Raw genomic sequence first — 23,707 nt, 5'->3', positions numbered from 1 at the left:
AGATCATACATCTTTGAATATAATAATCAAATTGTATGACAAATTTTAATTGAACACTCAGTAAACTTAAAACAAGTAGATTTTAATTTAGCCTAATTAAGCTAAATTGAATTTCTTCTTCCTTAAGTTCAAAAGAAACCACATGGTCTATAGGAATCATAGTTATTGTAGGGAATATGGGAGATGATGTTGTTCGGATCGATGACGAAAAGGCCAACTTGTTGATTAGAGTTTATCAGTATCGGTGTCGGAGTTGGAGTTTAGAAGAACTGTGGCGGCAAATTGCCATTAGAAGTCTAAATCAAAATCTGATCAGCTTGTTGTGTGACATTCTTCTTTAACTCATCCAAGAATGCTTTGAGTTGTTCTAATTGATGCATTCCCATTTCTTCTATAGGAAGCTCCCACCAACATTGTGCCTATATATATAAATATGTTATTGTTTATAATTTATTCACTTATACTTCTAAATCAACAGTAATTTAATAGGAATATGTTTTGTTTGAAAACGATTTCAATTTAATAAAAAAAAATTATTCTTGTTTGCTCATAATTTTTTTTTACCTAGACGACTCACCATATTTAATAAAGAAAAAAGAAAAAAAAATATTTGATATTTGATTTTAAAATTAAGCTTATAAAATTTACTTCTATACTTGGATTTTTTTCTTTGGTTAAATTTACTTCTATACTTGGATTTATCAACCACATCATTTAGTTTTAATTTAGGAGTTTCGGTAAAGTTATTCAATGATTAATTTTTATATTAATCCAACTTAATTTTAATTTTTAGCAAAAATTGATTCTATCGAAAATTTAGAGAACAAAATTGTAGTGTTTTTCTAATTAGTGGATAAATTTGAAAAAGTTAATTTAAGTTTAGAATCTAATTTGGTGATTAAAGTTGAGAGGAGAAATTTATTTTTTTTTCTCTTATTTTTAAATCAATAGGTATGTATTGATAGTGTTCACAAAGAGAAAAGTAGAAAGAAAAAAAAACAAATTGGAAATATGATTTTCATTTGGTTTTTTGATCTTTTTGTACCCAGTTTATCGATGCAATAAAGTAAATTTAATGTCTTGAGTTTTAAATAAATTAATCCAAAAAAATTACTTGTGGTACAAATGTTTTCTATTTATTTTTTTGCAACTTCAAATTTAAAAAATTGTATAATTCACTTAACACTCAACAATTTCAATTTAAAGATCAATGAAGCAGAAAATGGTGTATTTTAAACAATTTAAGTGTAATAAAAATCATAGTATCGTGGTAAGAATTTTGAGTTTGATAAAATACTTAGAGGGAAAGAATTCAATATATAATTATCACCTACCTATAATTTAATATTTGAATTTATTATTTATCATGTTATCAGGTCAAGTGAGTTGTCATGTAAATTAGAGTGCGAACCGACTCTGCGTATACAAAAAAAAAAAAATTATTATTGTGTGTAAATGCTTAAACCTCATTTGGTAATAATTTTATTAATAATTTTCTATTTTAAAATTTATATATATTTTTCCTAAATTTCTTTTCTTGGAAAACCACTTAAATCTTTATTCAAATTCTAAAAACAATAACAATTTGTTAAAAATAAAAGTGAATAACAAAACAACGAAATTCATAGATAAAAGTAACACTATAAACTTAACTTTAAAAAACTAAATAGTTATCACACGAAAATTTTAGTCAATCAATAACTTATAAAATTCTCACTATTATTCTACAAATTCTCTCTTTATTGTCTACATTTTTTTTTTTAAAAGTAACAAAATCACAAGCAATCAGAATACTCATCTAATTCGCCACTTCTTTGACAACTGAAAATAGTTTATCTTCACCAAAATTATAAATAGCAAAAACGTACAAACCAAATTTAAGACATTTTAACAAACAACCAACCACAGTACAGTCTGTCCATAGTACGTATTTTACAGTTTCATCTCTACTGTATATGACATCAAACTATAACGCCCATCACCAGCCTCACCAAAAAATTAAGTCAAACTTACAATCCAATATCTCCTCAAAATCTGATCAAAAGAGTCTAACGAATGCAGTGGCAAGTCTTGTGAAATGAGTCAGAAAGAGAATGGATTGAGGGAAAGGACATTGCAAGTTCGTCAATCTTTTTGAGGACGCAACTCAGGTTCCGCTTTCCCTTGGCTTACACCTTTCAGTGATCGGCCGTGTTCTCATATGTCTATGGTGAAATAGGGATGAACATGATGAAGGCAAGGTTGTTTCCATCTCTGGAAATACTTCTCGCTTTAATTAATATATTCTTCCAACCTTCTTTCAAGAGGCGGAATAACATCTTCACTTCTGCTTTCACAGGTGAAGATGCCGTCGAGCATGCTTTAGCTAAACTCAGACGATTTCCTTAACAAGGGTTAACTCACTCGCTTAATGTCACACCCCGCATCAGATTATCCTCCTAACCTGGACGGAATGGTGACTGTAGCAGTTACAACCCTTTTTCTGGCACTTACTGCCTATCTTACCTGTTAAAGATTGCTCAAAACCCTGAATACATTCAAATTAGCTCAGAACTTAACACATTTACATTACAGGGTTTCGCAGCATTATTCATACATGAATATTACAACTTAGTGAACCCCATCTAGAATACTAGTCACTAGTTAGACACATGTGTATTAGCTAATACCTATCTTCAATTACGCTTCCTTTAACCTGTTTTTTTGAGTGGCAGAGCAGTAGCAGAAAAGTCTTCTGGGAACTGACCGCTACTTGGAAATGAAAACATTTGAAAATGTGAGCTAGAAGCCCAGTGAGTGACTTAATAAAACGTAAAACTCATGCTTAAACTGAAAGCTTGAAAACATAATACTGGAACTTAAAATATACCAAGCAAACGTGTACATAAAACCTTTTAAAACATTGTATCTGCAACCTGAATCTTAGTTGAGAATGAACATTCACTGCTTTAATTCCCATCGTCAAGCCATGGCCAGGTGAGTCCTCTACTTCGACCTGTTCATGTTAAACTATGGCTAGAAGAGATCCCTACACCAATCTCTTTAAATATACCGATGGCATCTCAAGCAACATCCTTAAAACATAAACGTTGATAACAACCCTTAAACATCAATAATCATCATTGTTCCTTAGTTGAGAACGAGCATACACTGCTCTAGCTCCCAACGTCTATTATCGGCCAAGAGACCCATACCTTGTCCTCTCATTTAGACCTACCTACATACACATGGAGTTTGCTATGTACCGTCAACACCTTAGATACATTTATTCAGATACCTTCCCTACCTTCAGTATCCTTATTCATTATGTTTAGAAATACCAACACATGTACTTTGGCAACCTTAGGTATTTAAAACATAGTAAGTCAAGCTTCATTCAACCTTAGCTTTAACCCTAACGCATGTTTCATACTTTGTGAAATAAGTTGGCTTAAAACATATTGAACTAGCATGTAAAACCACTAGCATGCGTTAGACATGGTAAACATACTTGGAAAACTCATACATTAGTAAACATCATGTGTTGATAAACATTCGCATTAGAAATTTCAAACTATCCTTCTAGGCTAGAAGAATATACAACTGCCTTTATCCTTAGTTGAGAGTGAACTACTAGTTCTAACCCTCAACGTCAACCTTAGTCGAGGAAACCTCATTTTGCTCAGTCCCTCGACATTGTATTACCGATGTGCACGTGATTATAGCTGAGTACCGTCGTACCTTATGTACTTGACTAGGATACCTTCTCATTGTCCTTTAGTATCCTCAGGTACTTGACTAGGATACCTTCTCATTGTCCTTCAGTATCCTTAGGTACTTGACGAGGATACCTTCTCAAACGTCCTTCAGTATCGAGCTGCTAAGATACCTTCTCAAATGCCTTTCGGTATCAAGTTGGTCCAGTACCTTCTCGAATGTCCTTCGGTACCAAGTTGATCAGATACCTTCTCAAATGTCCTTCAGCATCTGGTTGGGCGGATACCTTCTCAAATGTCCTTCGATATCGCGTTTTAATTAAAACTAGTCATAAACATTTAGTTGAACACTAAGGCTTAGTGCTCAAATCATCATACTAGTTCATTCATCATACTAGATCATCATAAAAATGGAGTTACTTAAACATGCTGAAAGTATTTTGATAAAATAACATATTTAAATCATGCTTTACTTAGCATGAGAAACCATTTGACGAATACGTTGCTTGGCATTTCATTTAAACACTTAGCATGAGAAATATCTTCAAGAAATCACAGTTTCTAAATCATTAAAACAGTAAGTCATCACATAGTCACTCACAGCTCATTGGCCTCTTAATGGGTTATATGCCTCTCCTAGCTCTTCTTTACCTAAAAGAACATAATTCCCAGTTAAACTACTTAGAACTCTTAACAAAATACCTCATATAGTTCATTTATTAATGGAACTTTTATCAACAAAATCAGCATGACTAGCGATCACCCACATGAGCGAGATTTACCATTCCGAGCTAGATTTGGCACTTTCCAGCGAGATTTGGCGCAAAACCAGTGAGATCCAGTGCAAACCAATGAGATTCCTGTCCCTAGCAAGATCCACCTCTCGCTCTCGCTCACTCTCGCTTTTGAGCTGCCTACTTAATCTTCCTAAGTAGCTGTCTGCTTATGCCCAGATCCTTTGTTACAATTTCAAAAATTCATAACTCAAAATCCATCCCTCTTTTGAAGAAACCTCCTTCTACAAACATGTTTAGAATTGAGTTAGCAACATTACTTTGAAATTTCAGCTCAAAATTCCTCGTCGTTTAATCTAGAGATTCAAAAATTCATCATTGGCCCCAATTCAAACAGCTGACTGCTTGTTCAACAATTTCCAGTTCAACCTTCAAAATTATATAACTCGATTTCCAGGCCTCATCTTAAAAAGTTTCATTCTACAAAGTTGTTTATAACTGAGTTAAAAATATTACCTCAAGGTTTTAGCTCAAAACGCTTCGTAATTTGTCCTGGAGCTTCAATTTTTCACTGATGGACTAGATTCACCCAAGAAATGAACCCTTCGTGAGTTTTCCTTCCAGCAGCCCAACCACAAAAAATAGACACACAGAGCTTTTGAATGCCACTAAAATTACACAAATAGCCTAAGTAGTCTGTCCAAACCAACCCAATGAATTCGACCTTCTGGCTTATATTACCGTCCAAAATCCAGCATGAACCCTCCTTGTGCCACCTAACTCACTATTGGTGATGAAGGGCTAGGATTTAGCAAATTTCCTTTTGTAACTTCACTCACAATATTACTTCAGCACTACTCCTCATTAGATGGCATGGTTTCATTCATATGCTTATTATGCATTCCATCTTCTATCCTTCCTGAGACATGGCATTATTTAGCTCATTATAAGACATCACATTACTTAAAGTAATTAGGATTCGGGTTTTACACTTAATCCTTCCCCTTTACCCAGAGGATTAGTTACACATGATGAAGAAAATGGATACTGAATGTATGGAGAAGAACAGAGAGATGATGATGAATACGATAATGATATTAAAATCTAAAGATCAACATTTGTTACAGATAGTGAATGAAAGATTAGAGATGAACATAGTAGATAAATGGAAAATAAGAACAAATACGGGAAGAGTGTCAATATCTTGACACAGATCCCGATCGGAGACGATGTGCTTGCTAGCATGTGGTAAAAATGGAGTGCAAAGCTTCCCTTTCGGCCTTGCTTTCCAGGTAGAAGTGACCTTTTGTGCAGAGCTTCTTCTTCGGGAATGGAAATAATTGGTTGCTCAGAGACTTACCTCTCAGTCTTGTCTCGTCTTTCTCTCGAATTTTCTCTAAATTGTCTCTTCAGACCAACCTCTTTTCATTGAATTTGAGGCATCTATTTATAGACCTTGGCTCCTTCTGTATTAGTGGTCCCGCTCTGAAAATCTGATAATTCCTGCCATGGCTTGGTGAAAATTTTCGCTTTGCTCCATGATTTATTTGTCATAATCATACAACAGAAAAGCTGTACAATGTCAGAAGTCTTTGCGAATGCGTCGCTCTTTACATCTTCGATCGATCGTCGCATGCGGTGTAATTGTTTTGATCTTTTATTGATTGCCGCATGTGGTTGAAATGTGTTGATCATTTGAGTCCATGATTGATCGTCGCATGCACTGCAATTGCGTTGTTCTTTGTCGTTCTTGATTGATTGCCGCATGGAATGTGGATGCGGTGTTCATTTTTGTCCTCGAGCGATTATCGCATGCTGTGACCTATTTCCTGCAAAACCAAGACTTGGACATTTCATTTTGCCATCGCAATGGGGTTAGCGGGTGTGCTCACGACACTTTACAATTTTTGTATTTCTAAGCCAATTTCTATACTGTCGACGCAACTTTTCCTTCATTTTGCCGCATAATCTAAATAAAACAGTATAAATAACTTGTATTTCTACATGTTATCAGGAAGCTCCCACCAACATTGTGCCTATATATATAAAATATTAATTATGTGGTTGTTTATAATTTATTTACTTATTGATTGTTTATAATTTATTCACTTATACTTCTGAAGTCAATAGTAATTTAATAGGAATATTATAAGTTAGAACATTGCATATATTTTAAGGTTGGAGTTGTTTGTTTGATAAGGATTTCAATTTTTCAAAAATTATTCTTGTTTGCTTTAATTTTTTTTCCAAGACCATTTTCACCATATTTAAAAATGAAAAAAAAAAATTTGATATTTGATTTTGAAAATTAAGCTTACAAAGTTTACTTCTATACTTGGAATTTTTTTTCTTTTGTTACCTATTTTTTACTAATGTTTTGAAAAACTTCTCATTTATTTCTTTTTAAAATTTATTAAGGATTGAAATGATTCTTTGAAAATAATGAAACCGTTATAAACAAATTAGGAGAAAATGAAAACAAATTTCAAAGATCGAATAGTTATCAAATGAGGTTTAAAAGCTTTTGAATTTTGAAAACGGTTTAGTTTTAAAACAAACAAATAAAACACAAAATAGTTATCAAATGGAGGTTCTATAATACCTGATTTGCCTTCCGTAGTTTGTTCAACTCTTCACCATGCTTCCGCTCCATTTCTACTCGATTCAACACTTGAGTAAGTTGTGTATTCAATTCTCGAACATTGACATTCCAGTGAGCTTCAATTAACTACAGCGTACTAGAGCTTGGTGGAGGATTTCGAGTCACAAATCTCTTGATGAGGGCTTCAACGCAAAGGTGGCCAAAAGAGAAGACCTTCTTCTCAGGCAAAAAGATGATAATGGCAATCTTAGCACCGTAGAGCTCACTAGCTTTCTTGAAGAGGCCAGACCAGCGCTTCGAGAAGGTGACTTGAAGGTTTCTCTCATTTGGCATCTTTACCATCTCCACCTTTTGCCTCCCTTTGCTCTTCCTCATGATTTTTGAAAAATTAATAACGAGAAAGTTAAGAGAAAGAGAGAAAAAATGGTGTGAAAAATGTAAAGAAGAAAGATGTTTGTTTTAGAATGATGAATGTGTTGTGAATATGAATATATATATAGAGGAATTTGTGGTTGTGGTGCGTTGTACAAAGTAAATGATTTGGTTGTCAAAGAGATTTGTTATTAGCTTATTTATATTATATTATACCAACATGTTAATCTTATTTATATTTTGTTTGTTTTTGTTTGTATTTAAGTATAGTTTATTGTTATGTTTAAAAAGTTGATGTTTATGCTTTAATATTTTTAGTTTAATGCAAAATTATTGTGATTTTTTGAAATATATTTCTAATGATATTTGATTTTTTTAGTATTCACTTTGAAAATATAATTTAAAATAGTTTTAAAAGTTTAATTTATTATTATGTTAAAAAGTTGATGTTCATAAATCCTAATATTTTTAGTTTAATACAAAATTATTATGATTTTTTTAAATATATTTCTCATGATATTTTATTTTTTTAGTATTAAATTTGAAAAAAAAAATAGGTTTAAAAAGTTTATCTTATTGTTATGTTTAAAAAGTTGATGTTCAGAAACCTTAATATTTTTAGTTTAATACAAAATTATTGTGATTCTTTTAATATATTTCTCATGATATTTTATTTTTTTAGTATTAAATTTGAAAAAATAGGTTTAAAAATTTTATCTTATTGTTATATTTAAGAAGTTGATGTTTATAATTTAAAAAGTTTAATATTTTTAGTTTAATACAAAATTATTGTGATTTTTTTAATATATTTCTTATAATATATTATTTTTTTTTGTATTAAATTTGAAAAAAATAGTTTTAAAAAGTCCACCTTATTGTTTTGTTAAGTTGATGTTTATAGTTTAAAAACTTTAATATGTTTAGTTTAATAAAAAATTATTGTGATTTTTTGTATATATTTCTTATGATATTTGAAAAGTTTAATTTATTGTTATATTTAAAAATAGTTTTAAAAAGTTTATCTTATTGTGATTTTTATTGTAATTTTCTAAATATATTTCTTATATTTCTTATATATATATATATATATATTTCTTATTGTGATTTGTTTTTGTTTAAGTTTGATAATTAGTAGAACAATTAGTAATGTATTATTTATATTGTTTTTAGAAAATGGCGGACAAATGTTTGGGATTTATGTTGTTTACAAATGGTAATATGATTCATGGTATTGATGGACTTGACTATGACAAACCGCCAAGTGGGGGTTTTAGCATAAATGTGAAAAGTGGAATTATATTTAAACAATTCATTGAAATGGTTGGGATGTTACTTAGGGTAGATATGAGAACAAATCAGTTAGAAATAATATATAGACATCCTAACCTAGAACCATCAGGATTATTAAGGTTTATGTCATTCCCTATTCCAAATGCACAAGCTATGAACTTGATGTTCTCAGTCGCGATGCCACTCCCGAAATTAGTGCATTTGTATGTAAATGTAAATAGGATAGGGTTGGATATAAACTTGAATGCACCATTTAATCAGTTTGAAGATCCAACCCAATGTATTGATCTTGATCCGAAGTCAGTTGGATCGCCATGTGATAATGAAGATATGGCGACTAACAATCAGTATAGAGATTTCAGAATAGAAATAGACGATGAATTTGAAGAGTTGGATTCCGATGGTCGTAAACATGAGTTACCTTCAAATACATTCAACGATTTGGATATGAATGTACTAGATAACATTCGAGAACATGACCCAATTGTAGCCCCTGTGAACGTTGACAATACTCAGTTGCATAAAGGGATAATTTGTCAAGACAAAGAAATGCTATAACACGCGGTCAAATATTTTGCTATTAAATTTCACGCACTATATGAGGTTGCGAAATCGACACCGACGATTTGGAAAATTTGGTGTAAGAAGTGGGAAGAAGGTTGCAAATGGAAACTTCATGCAATAAAGAAAAAATCGCATGGCTTGTTCGAGATCACTAAGTATGATGAGCAACATACATGTTTTTATTCAGAATTGAGTCAGAGTCATGTGCAATTGGATTCATCAATGATTGCACTAGAGTTCTGTAATGGCATAAGATAAAAACCATCTATTAGCATGACCTAACTGCAGTCCAACATCAAATCAAAGTTTGGATATCATGTTCCTTACCATAGGGTATGAGAGGGCAAAAGAAAAGCATTGACTAAAGTGTTCGGTGATTGGGATGAGACTTACAAATTGTTACCCAGGTGGTTGTATATGGTTAAGCAGTCCAATCCTGAAGTGGAGAGTGAAAGAAATGTTTAGTGAAGGCCATGTTATCTTAACTTCTGTATTTTGGGCATTTGGTCCTCGTATAGAAGCTTTTAATAAATGTCGGCTGATAATTCAGATAGATGGTACCCACTTGTATGGCAATAATCGAGGAAAATTATTGATTGCTACATCAATTAATTCGAACGGGCATCTTCTTTCACTTGCATTTGTCGTTGCAGATGAAGAGTCTGCAGACTCATGGGGATGGTTCCTGAAACACTTGAGATAAATTGTAATACACGAAGAGGTGTGTTTAATTTTAGATCAACATGCTCGTCTTACATGTTGATCCATCATTGTTGAGAAAACCCGGTAGACCAAAAATTTCACGTTATCATAACGAGATGGATTGGAGAGAACTAGTCGCTCAACAACAACAATGTGGATTTTATAAATAGTTAGGCCATAATCGAAGAAACTGTACTTCGTTACTAAGATGGGCTCCAGATAGTTATGGATTGAGAAATAAATATATTTTTTTCATGTATATTTAATTAAGTGTAGATGATACATTTATTGTATACTCAATTTTTTTATTATAATTTATAAAGTTGTACATTATTCTTTTAATTAAGTTGTACATTATTTAATTGAGAAATAAATATTTTTTTATCATGTATATTTAATTAAGTGTAGATGATACTTTTATTGTATATTCAATTTTTTATTATAATTTAAAAAGTTGTATGTTTCTTCTAATTGAGAAAAAATCATGGCTTTAAACCCAGGAGTTGTATATTTCAAAAAGTCATCGGAGTGACAGTGAATCAAAAAGTTGTATATTCAATCATGGTTTTTTTTATCATCTACAAGACATAGAAGTGTTGTTAGGGTTACCTGTTGACAGTGAGTCAGTCATAGGAGTGATGTGTGATGTATGATGGCCTCTCATACTTTTGCAACTATGAGTTTGGGAGCGATTTCCAACAATGGCTCCACAGCTACAACATGTAAATGACGCTCAGGTAGTTGGACGAGCCTACGGTTCTCAGTATGTTATTTTAATTCAATTTAATTTTTATATTACTGATCTAGTTAATTCGGAATCTAAATTATCAATTTAAAAATTTAGGTGGCGAGACAAGTTTTGTGTGACTAGAACAACCATACATGTAGTCAGCCACTACAGATACATGTTTGATCTGCTTCAACCTAATCAGGTATATTAACACTGAACCAAATTGATTATTTTATACATATTTTTATTGTATTTGTCTTTAATGTTTTCCAATATAATATTTTGTGTTTCAGGTTATTTAGGAGCCCTACAAAATTATTATGCACACTTTGTCCAATTTCTATGGAATGGTCAAAGCATATGGCGGACGATAAGTCCTCTCACATGTTTTCACATTGGTGAGTGGCATCTTCCTAACAGAGTGGTGAGAAAATTCGGTTTTCAGTAGGATGTCCCATCGCCATGTAACACTGAATCCTTACTGCATGATATTAACTTAAGGATTGGAGATTGGTCCAAAAAAGTTACACATTTGGTAGTGCGATGGCACTATCGTGCAAGGTTTATTGTATGGGGGTTTCTATTGAACAATTTGACAAGGATGTCACTCAAGACTACATTCATTGGTATAATAATATGACAAGGCGCTACGTCACTAGTCCGGAAGCAACTGTGGGTCATCTGATAAATAATGAATATTATCTAATTATCTTTAATTTAAATGTATTTTAGATATTATCTAATTGGTTTATAATTCACAGAGATCGAACAACAGTAGACTTCGTGATGTTGCAAATGATCCGAACCAGGTTCTTGCTATATGCAGTGATAACTAGAACTATCTGGAGGAGATACATTATATGTACGATATACCTATTGTTCCTCCACCAGCTCCTAAACGTAGAGGACCTGTTCGGGAAGAGGATGAGTTCGATGAGGTTGCCCACAATGTGGAAGAGTTGCCCCCTGTGATGCAGACGCAAAGTTAAACTGATTATGTTAGTACGATGATGATGATGCCAACATTTGGTTCAAGACATTATGACTTAGAGGCTGGTCCATCTCTTCATACGTGCATGGACATGGTCGGGGTCGTGGATAGCATAATGAATATTTATATTATGAAGCGCCTGCAGAGGTACCAGAGCAATATAAAGAAGAACTAGAGCAGCCTCAAGTTTGAAGTCGACGACAACAACCAGCTCAAAATCGACGACGTCCGCCTTGTGGGGACACATTGATTTTTGTAATTATTTTTATATAAATGAGATATTTTAATTTACACTTTATTATTTTTATGAGATATTATTTTTTTTAATTTGTTATTTTTAGAGTTAAGTTAAGATGGTTTAAAAAATAATAAAATAAGAAAAAAAGAAAAAAAAAGGAAATTGTAGAGTGGAATATACTATATGAGAACATAATGGAAAATTTAAAAAAAAACATAGAAAAAATGAGTTCAAAATAATGGAAAATAAAAAAAATTTGCAGGTCGAATTTTCAGGAAGAATTGAATCTATAATTATCACCTACCTATAATTTAATATTCGAATTTATTATTTACCATGTTATTAGGTCAAGTGAGTTGTCATATAAAATTAGTTATGATGAGTGCGAACCGATTCTACATACATAAAAAAAACATACTATTATGTGTAAATGCTTAGATATCATCTTTTAATAATTTTATTAAAAATTTTCTATTTTAAAATTTATATTTATTTTTTCCTAAATTTCTGTTATTGGAAAACCACTTAAATCTTTAGTCAAGTTCTAAAAATAGTAACAATTTGTTAAAAATTAAAAGTGAATAACAAAACAACGAAATTCATAGATGCATTGAACGTTCTTGAGGAGTCTTTGTGTGTGTCTTCGAGGGTCTTCTATCTTCTAGAAGTGCAACTTCAGGATTCTTGTAAGTTTTCTACTTATTGATGAATTCTCTCTTAGCTCTCTAAATATAGAAAATGCTGACACTTGCAAATTAGAGAAGCTTCTCTATTTATAGAGCTCTGATGGGTTTCATGGGCTTGGGCCTGGCCTTGATTGGCCAATGGGCCTAATTTAATTAGACTTGGGTTTGGCCTTTGGGCCTAATTAATTGGACTTGGGTCTGGTTTTTGGGTCTAATTAATTGGACTTGGATCTGACCACCACAAAGTTTGTAGAGCTCGCTAGCTTTCTTAAAGAGGCCGGACCGACGCTTTGAGAAGGTGACCTGAAGGTTGCTCTCATTTGGCATCTTTACCATCTCCAACTTTTGCCTCCCTCTACTATTCCTCATGATTTTTTAGAAGTTAATAAAGAGAAAGTTAAGAGAAAGAGAGAAAAAATGGTATGAAAAATGTAAAGAAAAAAGATGTTTGTTTTAGAATGATGAATATACTGTGAATATGAATATATATATAGAGGAATTTGTGTTGGTGGTGAGTTGTACAAAGTAAATGATTTGGTTGTCAGAGAGATTTGACAACCAAATCATTTAATTTTAATTTAGGAGTTTTGGTAAAGTTGTTCAATGGCCAATTTTTACATTAATCCAACTTAGCAAAAATTGATTCTATTGAAAATTTAGAGAAAAAATTGTAGTTTATTTAATTAGTGGATAAATTAGCAATAGTTAATTTCAGTTTAAAATCTAATTTGGTGAGTAAAGTTTAGGGGAGAAATTTATATGGTTCTTACTTATTTTTAAATCAATAGGTAAGTGTTGACAGAGTTCACAAAGAGAAAAGGAGATAAAAAAAAAAAACGAATTGGAAATTCGATGCAATAAAGTAAATGTAACGTCTTGAGTTTTATATAAATTAATCTAAAAAATTACTTGTGGTACAGATGTTTTATATTTATTTATTTTTCCAATTTTCCATTCAAAAAATTTTATAATTCATTTAATACTCAACGATCTTAATTTAAAGATCAATGAAACAGAAAATGGTAGATTTTAAACAATTTAAATATAATAAAAATCATAGTATCGCGGAAAGGATTTTGAGTTTGATAAAATACTTAGAAGGAAAGAATTCAATCTATAATTATCACCTACCTATAATTTAATATTCGAATTTATTATTTATCATGTTATTAGGTCAAGTGAGTTGTCATGTAAAATTAGTCATGATGAGTGCGAACCAACTCTACATACATAAAAAAAACATACTATTCTGTGTAAATGCTTAGACCTCATTTGGTAATAATTTTATTAATAATTTTTTATTTTAAAATTTATATCTGTTTTTTCCTAAATTTCTGTTATTGGAAAACCACTTAAATATTTAGTCAAATTCTAAAAACAATAAAAAAATTTTAAAAATTAAAAGTGAATAACAAAACAACGAAATTCATAGATAAAAGTAATTATTCACACGAGATTTTCGGAGAAACGTGTGTCGTGGAGTTGAGCTTGGGTTGGTTTTGATGTTGAAGTTGATTTGATGCGCTTTGGTTCAATTTCTAATACTTGATCCTCTTATTCACTCTCGGTTAGGTGAATGTGCTTGACTTGAAGAAGGAAAGCACCAAACATTCTTGAAGTAGAAGTCTTGAAAGAGTCTTTGTGTCTTCAGGGATCTTCTATCTTCTAGGAGTGTAGTTATGAATTCTCTTTGCACTCTCTAAAGAAAATGCTGACCCTTACAAATGAGGAGGGGTTCTCTATTTATAGAGCTCCTGATGGGCTTCATGGGCTTGGGCCTGACCTTGATTGGCCATTGGGGGCTTAATTTAATTGAACTTGGGTCTGGCCTTTCGGCCTAATTAATTTCATTTAGTTCTGGCCTTTGGGTCTGTCACACTCTGCATCAGATTACCCTCCTAACCTGGATGGAATGGTGATTGCAGTAGTTACCAACCCTTTTGCTGGCACTTACTGCCTAACTTACCTTAAAATAATATTGAAACCCTGAATACATACATAATAATATAGAGCAAAAACAGTACAGGGTTTCGCACCATTGTTTTTACATAGATAACAACCTAGTGAGCCCTATCAAGAATACTAGTCACTAGACAGACACATGTGTACTAACTAATACAGGTCTTCGATTACGCTTCCTTCAATTTGTTTCTTTGAGTGGCAGAGCAGCAGAAAAGTCTTTTGGAAAATGACCGCTACCTGAAAGAAAACATTTGAAAACGTGAGCTAGAAGCCCAGTGAGTGGCTTAATAAAATATAAATCTCATGCTCAAAACTGAAAGCTAGGAATCATAATACTGAAACTAAAGTATACCAAGCAAACGTGTACATAAAACCTTTAAAACTATTGCATTTGAAACCTGAATCTTAGTTGAGAAGGAACATTCATTGCTCTAATTCCCAATACCAAACCATGGTCATATGAGACCTCTACTTCGACCTGTTCACATTAAACTATGGTTAAGAGATACCCCTACGTCGATTTCTTTCAATATGTCCATGAGCATCTCAAGCAATTTCCTTAAAGCATTAGCATTGATAACCACTCTTAAACACCATTAAAGTTCATTATTCTCTAGTTGAGAACAAGCATACATCGCTTTAGCTCCCAACATCTGTTATCGGCCAAAAGACCCACATTTCAGCCTTCTTTTGCTGGCGTATGGCCTAGGAGATCCATACTTGGCCTCTCCTTCAAAACTACCTACGTGTATGTGGAGGTTTCAATGTACCGTCAACACCTTAGGTACATTTATTCATATACCTTTCTTACCTTCAGTACCCCTCTTCATTGTGTTTAGGAATATCAACGCATGTACTTTAGCAATCTTAGGTATATAAACATAGCACACCAAGCTTAGTTTTAACCCTAACGCATGCTTCATACTCTATAAAATAAGTTGGCTTAAATTGTGTTGAATTAGCCTGTAAAACTATTAGCATGTGTTAGATATGGAAAACAGACTTGAAAAAACTCATATATTAGTAATATCATGCGTTGATAAACATTCATAAGCATTAGCAATTCCAAACTAACCTTTTAGTCTATGAGAAGATACGACTGCCTTTATCCTTAGTTGAGAGTGAACTACTAAATCTAACCCTCAACATCAATCTTAGTCGGGGAGAACTCTTTTGCTCAATCTCTCGACATCGTATTACCTACGTGCACGTGGTTATAACTGAGTACCGTCGTACCTTATGTACCTGACTAGGATACCTTCTCATTGTCCTTCAGTATCCTTAGGTACTTGACTAGGATACCTTCTCATTGTCCTTCAGTATCCTTAGGTACTTGACTAGGATATCTTCTCATTGTTCTTCAGTATCCTTAGATACTTCTGCTCAGATACCTTCTCAAACGTCCTTCAGTATCGAGCTGCTAAGATACCTTCTCAAATGTCTTTCAGTATCAAGTTGGTCCGGTACTTTCTCTATTGTCCTTCGGTACCAAGTTGGTCATATACCTTCTCAAATGTCCTTCGGTATCGCGTTTTAAATAAAACTAATCATAAACATTTAGTTGAACACTAAGGCTTAGTGCTCAAATTATCATATTAGTTCATTCATCATATTAGTTTATCATAAAAATGGAGTTACTTAATGTGAAACCCGAATCTTCAATTTCCTACTTAAGTAAGTGATTAAGGGGTTAATTAGGAGAAAGTTAAATCCTATGTTATATAAATAATCTAATAATTTTACAATTGTCATAATAACTATAATAATTGTCACCTTCTGTGGATCAATAATTAGTAAAAGTGAATGTAAACTATAATGGTTAGGTATTATAGTTATGATAACCATATTTGATCCTGGAATACGAGTAGAGAGAACCCTAAAAGGATAAAAAGAAGAGAAAACCTTGAAGACTTAAATCCTGAACAGTGAAGAAAGGATTGAAGAACTGAGAAAAATATAGAAAATTATTTGAGAAAATTCATGTGGAAGTTGCATGGAGATAAACCATATTCACAGTAGCTAACGAGATTGGAGAGAAAATGGAGAGAGCGAGATTGGAGAGAAAATGGGAGAAGAAATGGGAGAGAGTGAGAGCGGAGGCAGCGAGATTAATTTGAGCGAGATAATGGGTGAGAGCGAGATTGGCTGAGCGAGAGACTGGGAGAGAGCGAAGTTGAAGAGCCAAATGAGCGAGAAGGCTGGAGAAAGCGAGATCCTTAGCGAGAATGGAGAAAGCGAGAGTTTGAGCGAGAAATTTGGAGAGAGAGAGAGCAACCTGAATGCCTCATTCAAATGTCACGCCCACGCGATCAAAGGAAACCGCCTGTGCATCGAACGATCGGGCATTTATATGTTGAATTTGTCCACGATCTTATAGATTATGCATTGAAAACCCTAAATTGAATACAAATAAAGCTTGAAGATGTAAGGGCAAACGTCAATTAAAATTTAGGTTTTCGATTAAGGGAAATTCTTAAACCCTAAGAAATTGTGTTGGATGCATTTGGGAAGAACACATTTAACCAAGGTGAAGTCAGCTTACGTTGATAAAGGGAGAATTAAACATTTGGCCATGCAGTCAAGTAGGTATTGTCAACACCATAGAAGGTTTGGACGCCTATAAATAGAGCCGTTGGGATTTCATTTTCAAATCACAAATCATAAAATTCGTAAAAAGATGGGGAGAGTAGAGTGCATTGGACAGTGAGGGTGAAGGAGAATACTGACTTGAGACGAGAAGATCTCCTAATCTACTCGAGCGTTTGATGTAATTCCAAAGCCATCTGAAATATAAGAGAGTCTAGTTTTCATCGTGAGGATTCCGAAGAAGAAGCTCTAAGGAACTGGGCTGGAGAATGAGAAAAAGACAGAGGGGTCGAGCTATTTGGTAAGCTGGGCCAGTCTTGATTTTTGGATGATTCCGGCCAAACCATGAAGATTTATGAGCTAATATTTTATGGTAAGATTCTTGAGACATTTTAGAATAGTTTTGTAGAAGAAAGTATCTCAAAATAAGGTTTAGAACTATGAGTGATCTAAGCTATAAATTGGATTTGGATTCTAGGGGTAAAAAGGGAGCCTGAGGTAGAAAAGGGAACTATTAGAAAGGCTCCTAAGCAATTAAGGTGAGTGTTATAGTTTTGATAGTTAACATATGTCGTGAGTGTTATAGCTTTGATCATTAACACATATTGTGAATGTTATAGCGTTATAGTTTCGATATATCGTGAGTGCTAGTTTTCTTAGATAGTAAATGTATATTACGAGTATTCACTTAGCTTTATATTCTGATATTGGAATATATGCATCTGTAGATGCAAATTGCATACTTTGGTAATATGATGTTACCATGATATTGTTTGTGTGTGACTATGGAAACTGCGATTATGCCCAGGATGTGGTTAGCATGCTTAACAAAAGGTACTTGGCGGGAAAAATTAGTCGGCTTCGGTCGGCGGGAAATAATGGTCGGCTTCGGTCAGTGGGAAATAATAGTCGGTGACGACCAGTGGATAATATGGTAAAGTACCTAAGCATGATTAGTGGGATAAATAAAATGGTCGATGTGCACATTGGCGGGAATTGGGGTCATAGGAAGGTTTCCATAGATGATTGTATTGTTTGATGACATGATATGCATGCTACGTGTAGCTTTTGAGATAAAGATTATTGGTTGCATGATTATATCTTTGACTGTGCATGAGTTATAATGCGAGTGTTGGCATGTGATTGATTTCCCAAAAATGATGTTTTTCAAAATGATTTTCATCTTTAAAAGAACCACTCACTGGGCTTAGTAGATCACACTCTTCAAAATGTTTTCTTAATCCCCCCTCTCAGGTAGTGAAAGATGAGGAGTTTCAGGGTGCTACTAAGGTCAAGGTCTGCCACGTGCCCCAATTATACTTCCGGAGGGTTTTTACGGTTGTCGTTGTAAACTTCGTTATTAAGTCCTTAAGTTGTATAAACATTATATCACTGTCATAATAAAAGATAGGCCTACTTAATCCGTTATAGTAATCTTCTTGACTTAATCATTCTGTTGTGTATAAGTTATAATATGGTATCAGAGTTATTCTACAAGAATCATTAGGCAGTAAGTGTCAGCTCAAGGGTTGATAACTGCTGCAGTCGCATCCCTCTCCAAGGCTGAAAAGGTGGTCTGGGGGCGGGGTGTGACACTTAAACATGCTGAAAGTATTTGGAAAGGATAACATATTTAAATCATATCAATTCTATGGAAGACATGCTTTACTTAGCATGAGAGACAGTTTCAGAAATACGTTGCTTGACACTTCATTTAAACACTTAACATGAGAATAACTTCAAAGAAATCATAGTTTCTAACACTTCGCATGAGAAATAACTTCAAGGAATTCATAGTTTCTAAATCATTAAAACATTAATTCATCATATAGTCACTCACAGTTCGATGACCTCTTAATGGGTTATACGCTTCTTCTAGCTCTTCTTGGCCTGAAAGGATATAATTCCCCGTTAAACTACTTAGAATTCTTAGCAAAATACCTCAAATAGTTTATTTACTAATGGAACTTTCATCATCAAAGACTGCTTTACTAGCGAGATCCCCATGAACGAGGTCTGCGAGATCCCCATGAGCAACACCAGCGAGATCCCCTAGAGCGACACTAGCGAGATCTCCATGAGCGACACTAGCGAGATCTTCATGAGCGACACCAGTGAGATCTCCATGAGCGACACCAACGAGACTCATTACCAGCGATGCCAGCGATATCAGCTCAAATTCTAGCGAGATTTCTTTCATTAGCGAGATCCTCTTCATAAAATTAGCGAGATCTCCTTCATATTCTTCCTAAGCAGCTGTCTACTTATTCTTCCCAAGCAGCTGTCTGCTTATGTACAAGTTCTCTATTACAACTTTAAAAATTCATAACTCAAAATCCAGACCTCTTTTGAAGAAACTTCCTTCTACAAACATGTTTAGAATTGAGTTAACTTTCTTACCTCAAAATTTTAGCCACAAATTTTTTATAGTTTGGCCCAGAGCTCCCAATCTTCACCTCGGGCTCTTATTAACCCGAGATTTTGTCTCTTCTGTAATTTCATCACTTTCATTCTTCTTCTCCTGCTGTCTTGGAACAGTCTTTGTGTCTTCAAGGGTCTTGATGAATTCTCTCTGGGGTCTCTAAATTTAGAAAATGTTGACCCTTGCAAATTAGGGGAGCTTCTATATTTATAGAGCTCCTGATGGGCTTCTTGGGCATGAGACTGGCCTTGATTGGCCAATGGGCCTAGCCTTTGAGCCTAATTGAATTGGACTTGGGACATGACTTTTCGGCCTAATTAATTGGACTGGGGTCTGGCATTTTGGCCTAATTAACTGGACTTGGGTCTGAGCACCACAAAGTGTGCAGAGCTCACTAGCTTTCTTGAAGAGGCTGGACCGACGCTCCAAGAAGGTGACTTGAAGGTTGCTCTCATTTGGCATCTTTACCATCTCCACCTTTTGCCTCCCTCTGCTCTTTCTCATGATTTTTGAAAAATTAATAATGAGAAAGTTAAAGAGAAAGAGAAAAAAAAATGGTGTGAAAAATGTAAAGAAGAAAAATGTTTGTTTTAGAATGATGAGTGTATTGTGAGTATGAATACATAAGGAATTTGTGGTTGTGGTGAGTTGAACAAAGTAAATGATTTGGTTGTCAAAGAGATTTGTTATTAGCTTATTTATATTATATTATACCAACATGTTAATCTTATTTATATTTTGGTTGTTTTTGTTTGTATTTAAGTATAGTTTATTGTTATATTTAAAAAGTTGATGTTTATGCTTTAATATTTTTAGTTTAATGCAAAATTATTGTGATTTTTTGAAATATATTTCTAATGATATTTGATTTTTTTAGTATTCACTTTGAAAATATATTTTAAAATAGTTTTAAAAGTTTAATTTATTATTATGTTTAAAAAGTTGATGTTAATAAATCCTAATATTTTTAGTTTAATACAAAATTATTATGATTTTTTTAAATATATTTCTCATGATATTTTATTTTTTTAGTATTAAATTTGAAAAAAAAAATAGGTTTAAAAAGTTTATCTTATTGTTATGTTTAAAAAGTTGATGTTCAGAAACCTTAATATTTTTAGTTTAATACAAAATTATTGTGATTCTTTTAATATATTTCTCATGATATTTTATTTTTTTAGTATTAAATTTGAAAAAATAGGTTTAAAAATTTTATCTTATTGTTATATTTAAGAAGTTGATGTTTATAATTTAAAAAGTTTAATATTTTTAGTTTAATACAAAATTATTGTGATTTTTTTAATATATTTCTTATAATATATTATTTTTTTTTGTATTAAATTTGAAAAAAATAGTTTTAAAAAGTCCACCTTATTGTTTTGTTAAGTTGATGTTTATAGTTTAAAAACTTTAATATGTTTAGTTTAATAAAAAATTATTGTGATTTTTTGTATATATTTCTTATCATATTTGAAAAGTTTAATTTATTGTTATATTTAAAAATAGTTTTAAAAAGATTACCTTATTGTGATTTTTATTGTCATTTTTTAAATATATTTCTTATATTTCTTATTGTGATTTGTTTTATTTAAGTTTGATAATTAGTAGAACGATTAGTAATGTATTGTTTATTTTTTTTTAGAAAATGACAGATAAATGTTTGGGATTTATGTTGTTTACAAATGATAATATGATTGATGGTATTGATGGACTTGACTATGACAAACCACCAAGTGGGGATTTTAGCATAAATGTGAACAGTGGAATTGTATTTGAACAATTCATTGAAATGGTTGGGATGTCACTTAGTGTAGATATGAGAACAAATCAGTTAGAAATAATATATAGACATCCTAACCTAGAACCATCAGGATTAATAAGGTTTATGTCATTCCCTATTCCAAATGCACAAACTATGAACTTGATGTTCTCAGTCGCGATGCCACTCCCGAAATTAGTGCATTTGTATGTAAATGTAAATAGGATAAGGTTGGATATAAACTTGAATGCACCATTTAATCAGTTTGAAGATCCAACTCAATGTATTGATCTTGATCCGGAGTCAGTTGCATTGCCATGTGATAATGAAGATATGGCGGTTAACAATTAGTATAGAGATTTCAGAACAGAAACAGACGATGAATTTGAAGAGTTGGATTCCGATGGTTGTGAACATGAGTCAAATACATTCAACGATTTGGATATGAATGTACTAGATAGCATTCGAGAACATGACCCAATTGTAGCCCCTGTGGACGTTGACAATACTCAGTTGCATAAAGAGATGATTTGTCAAGACAAAGAAATGCTATAACACGCGGTCAAATGTTTTGCTATTAAATGTCACGCACCATATGAGGTTGCGAAATCGACACCGAAGATTTGGTAAATTTGGTGTAAGAAGTGGGAAGAAGGTTGCAAATGGAAACTTCATGCAATAAAGAAAAATCGCATGGCTTGTTTGAGATCACTAAGTATGATGAGCAACATACATGTTTTTATTCAGAACTGAGTCAGAGTCATGTGCAATTGAATTCATCAATGATTGCACTAGAGTTCTGTGATGTCGTAAGATAAAAACTATCTATCCCCAACTGCAGTCCAACATCAAATCAAAGTTTGGATATCATGTTCTTTACTATAGGGTATGAGAGGGCAAAAGAAAAGTGTTACTAAAGTGTTCGGTGATTGGGATGAGACTTACAAATTGTTACCCAGGTGGTTGTATATGGTTAAGTAGTCCAATCCTGAAACATGTAGAGTGGAGAGTGAAAGAAACATTTACTGAAGGTCATGTTATCCTAACTTCTGTATTTTGGGCCTTTAGTCCTCGTATAGAAGATTTTAATAAATGTCGGTCGATAATTCAGATATATGGTACCACTTGTATGGCAATAATCGAGGAAAATTATTGTTTGCTACATCAATTGATTTGAACGGGCATCTTCTTTCACTTACATTTTTTGTTGCAGATGAAGAGTCTGCAGACTCATGTGGATGGTTCCTGAAACACTTGGGATAAATTGTAACACATGAAGAGGTGTGTTTAATTTCAGATCGACATGCTCGTCTTACATGCTGATCCATCGTTGTTGAGATAACCCGGTAGACCAAAAAGTTCTCGTTCTCATAACGAGATGGATTGGAGAGAATCAATCACTCGACAACGGTGTAGATTTTGTAATCAATTAGGCCATAATCGAAGGAACTGTCCTTCGTTACTAAGACGGGCTCCAGATAGTTAAGGATTGAGAAATAAATATATATATTTTCATGTATATTTAATTAAGTATAGATGATACATTTATTGTATACTCAATTTTTTTATTATAATTTATCAAGTTGTACATTATTCTTTTAATTAAGTTGTACATTATTTAATTGAGAAATAAATACTTTTTTAATAATGTATATTTAATTAAGTGTAGATGATACTTTTATTGTATATTCAATTTTTTTTATTATAATTTATAAAATTATACATTATTCTTTTAATTAAGTTGTACATTATTTAATTGAGAAATAAATACTTTTTTATCATGTATATTTAATTAAGTGTAGATGATACTTTTATTGTATATTCAATTTTTTATTACAATTTAAAAAGTTGTATGTTTCTTCTAATCGAGAAAAAATCATGGCTTTAAACCCAGAACCTATTGATCCCAATGTTTTGTACAACCAGTCCATTCATCGATCATCTGTTGTACAACAAGATCGTACTACTGGAGAAATATTTTGCAGGCATCGAGAGGCAATTGTCCAGCGTACTATCCCACTCCACCTTCGAATACTACTGTTATTCCGTACATTTGGATTCATGGAGTTGCAAGATTAGGATTTATTCAATTGGACTGACATCTGATCACAACCTTGGTCGAGAGATGGAGGCCTAGGACGCATATATTTCATATGTTTATTGAAGAGTGCACTATCACTCTACAAGACATAGAAGTGTTGTTAGGGTTACCTGTTGACGGTGAGTCGGTCATCAGAGTGATGTATGATGTATGATGTATGATGGCCTCTCATACTTTTGCAACTATGGGTTTGGGAGCGATTTTCAACAATGGCTCTACAACTACAATATGTAAATGATGCCCAGTTAGCTGGACGAGCCTACAATTCTCGGT

General features: G+C 32.9%; 1 pseudogene; it reads right to left on the bottom strand.

The window, feature by feature from the left end:
* Nucleotides 1-296: 296 nt before the first annotated feature.
* On the bottom strand, nucleotides 297-12,973 carry LOC120089869 (annotated as a pseudogene).
* Nucleotides 12,974-23,707: the final 10,734 nt, after the last annotated feature.

Source organism: Benincasa hispida, chromosome 11 (genome assembly GCF_009727055.1).
Source record: "Benincasa hispida cultivar B227 chromosome 11, ASM972705v1, whole genome shotgun sequence".
NCBI lineage: Eukaryota > Viridiplantae > Streptophyta > Magnoliopsida > Cucurbitales > Cucurbitaceae > Benincasa > Benincasa hispida.
Note: the sequence above shows the minus strand (reverse complement) of the source record. Positions and strands in the feature narration are given on the sequence as shown.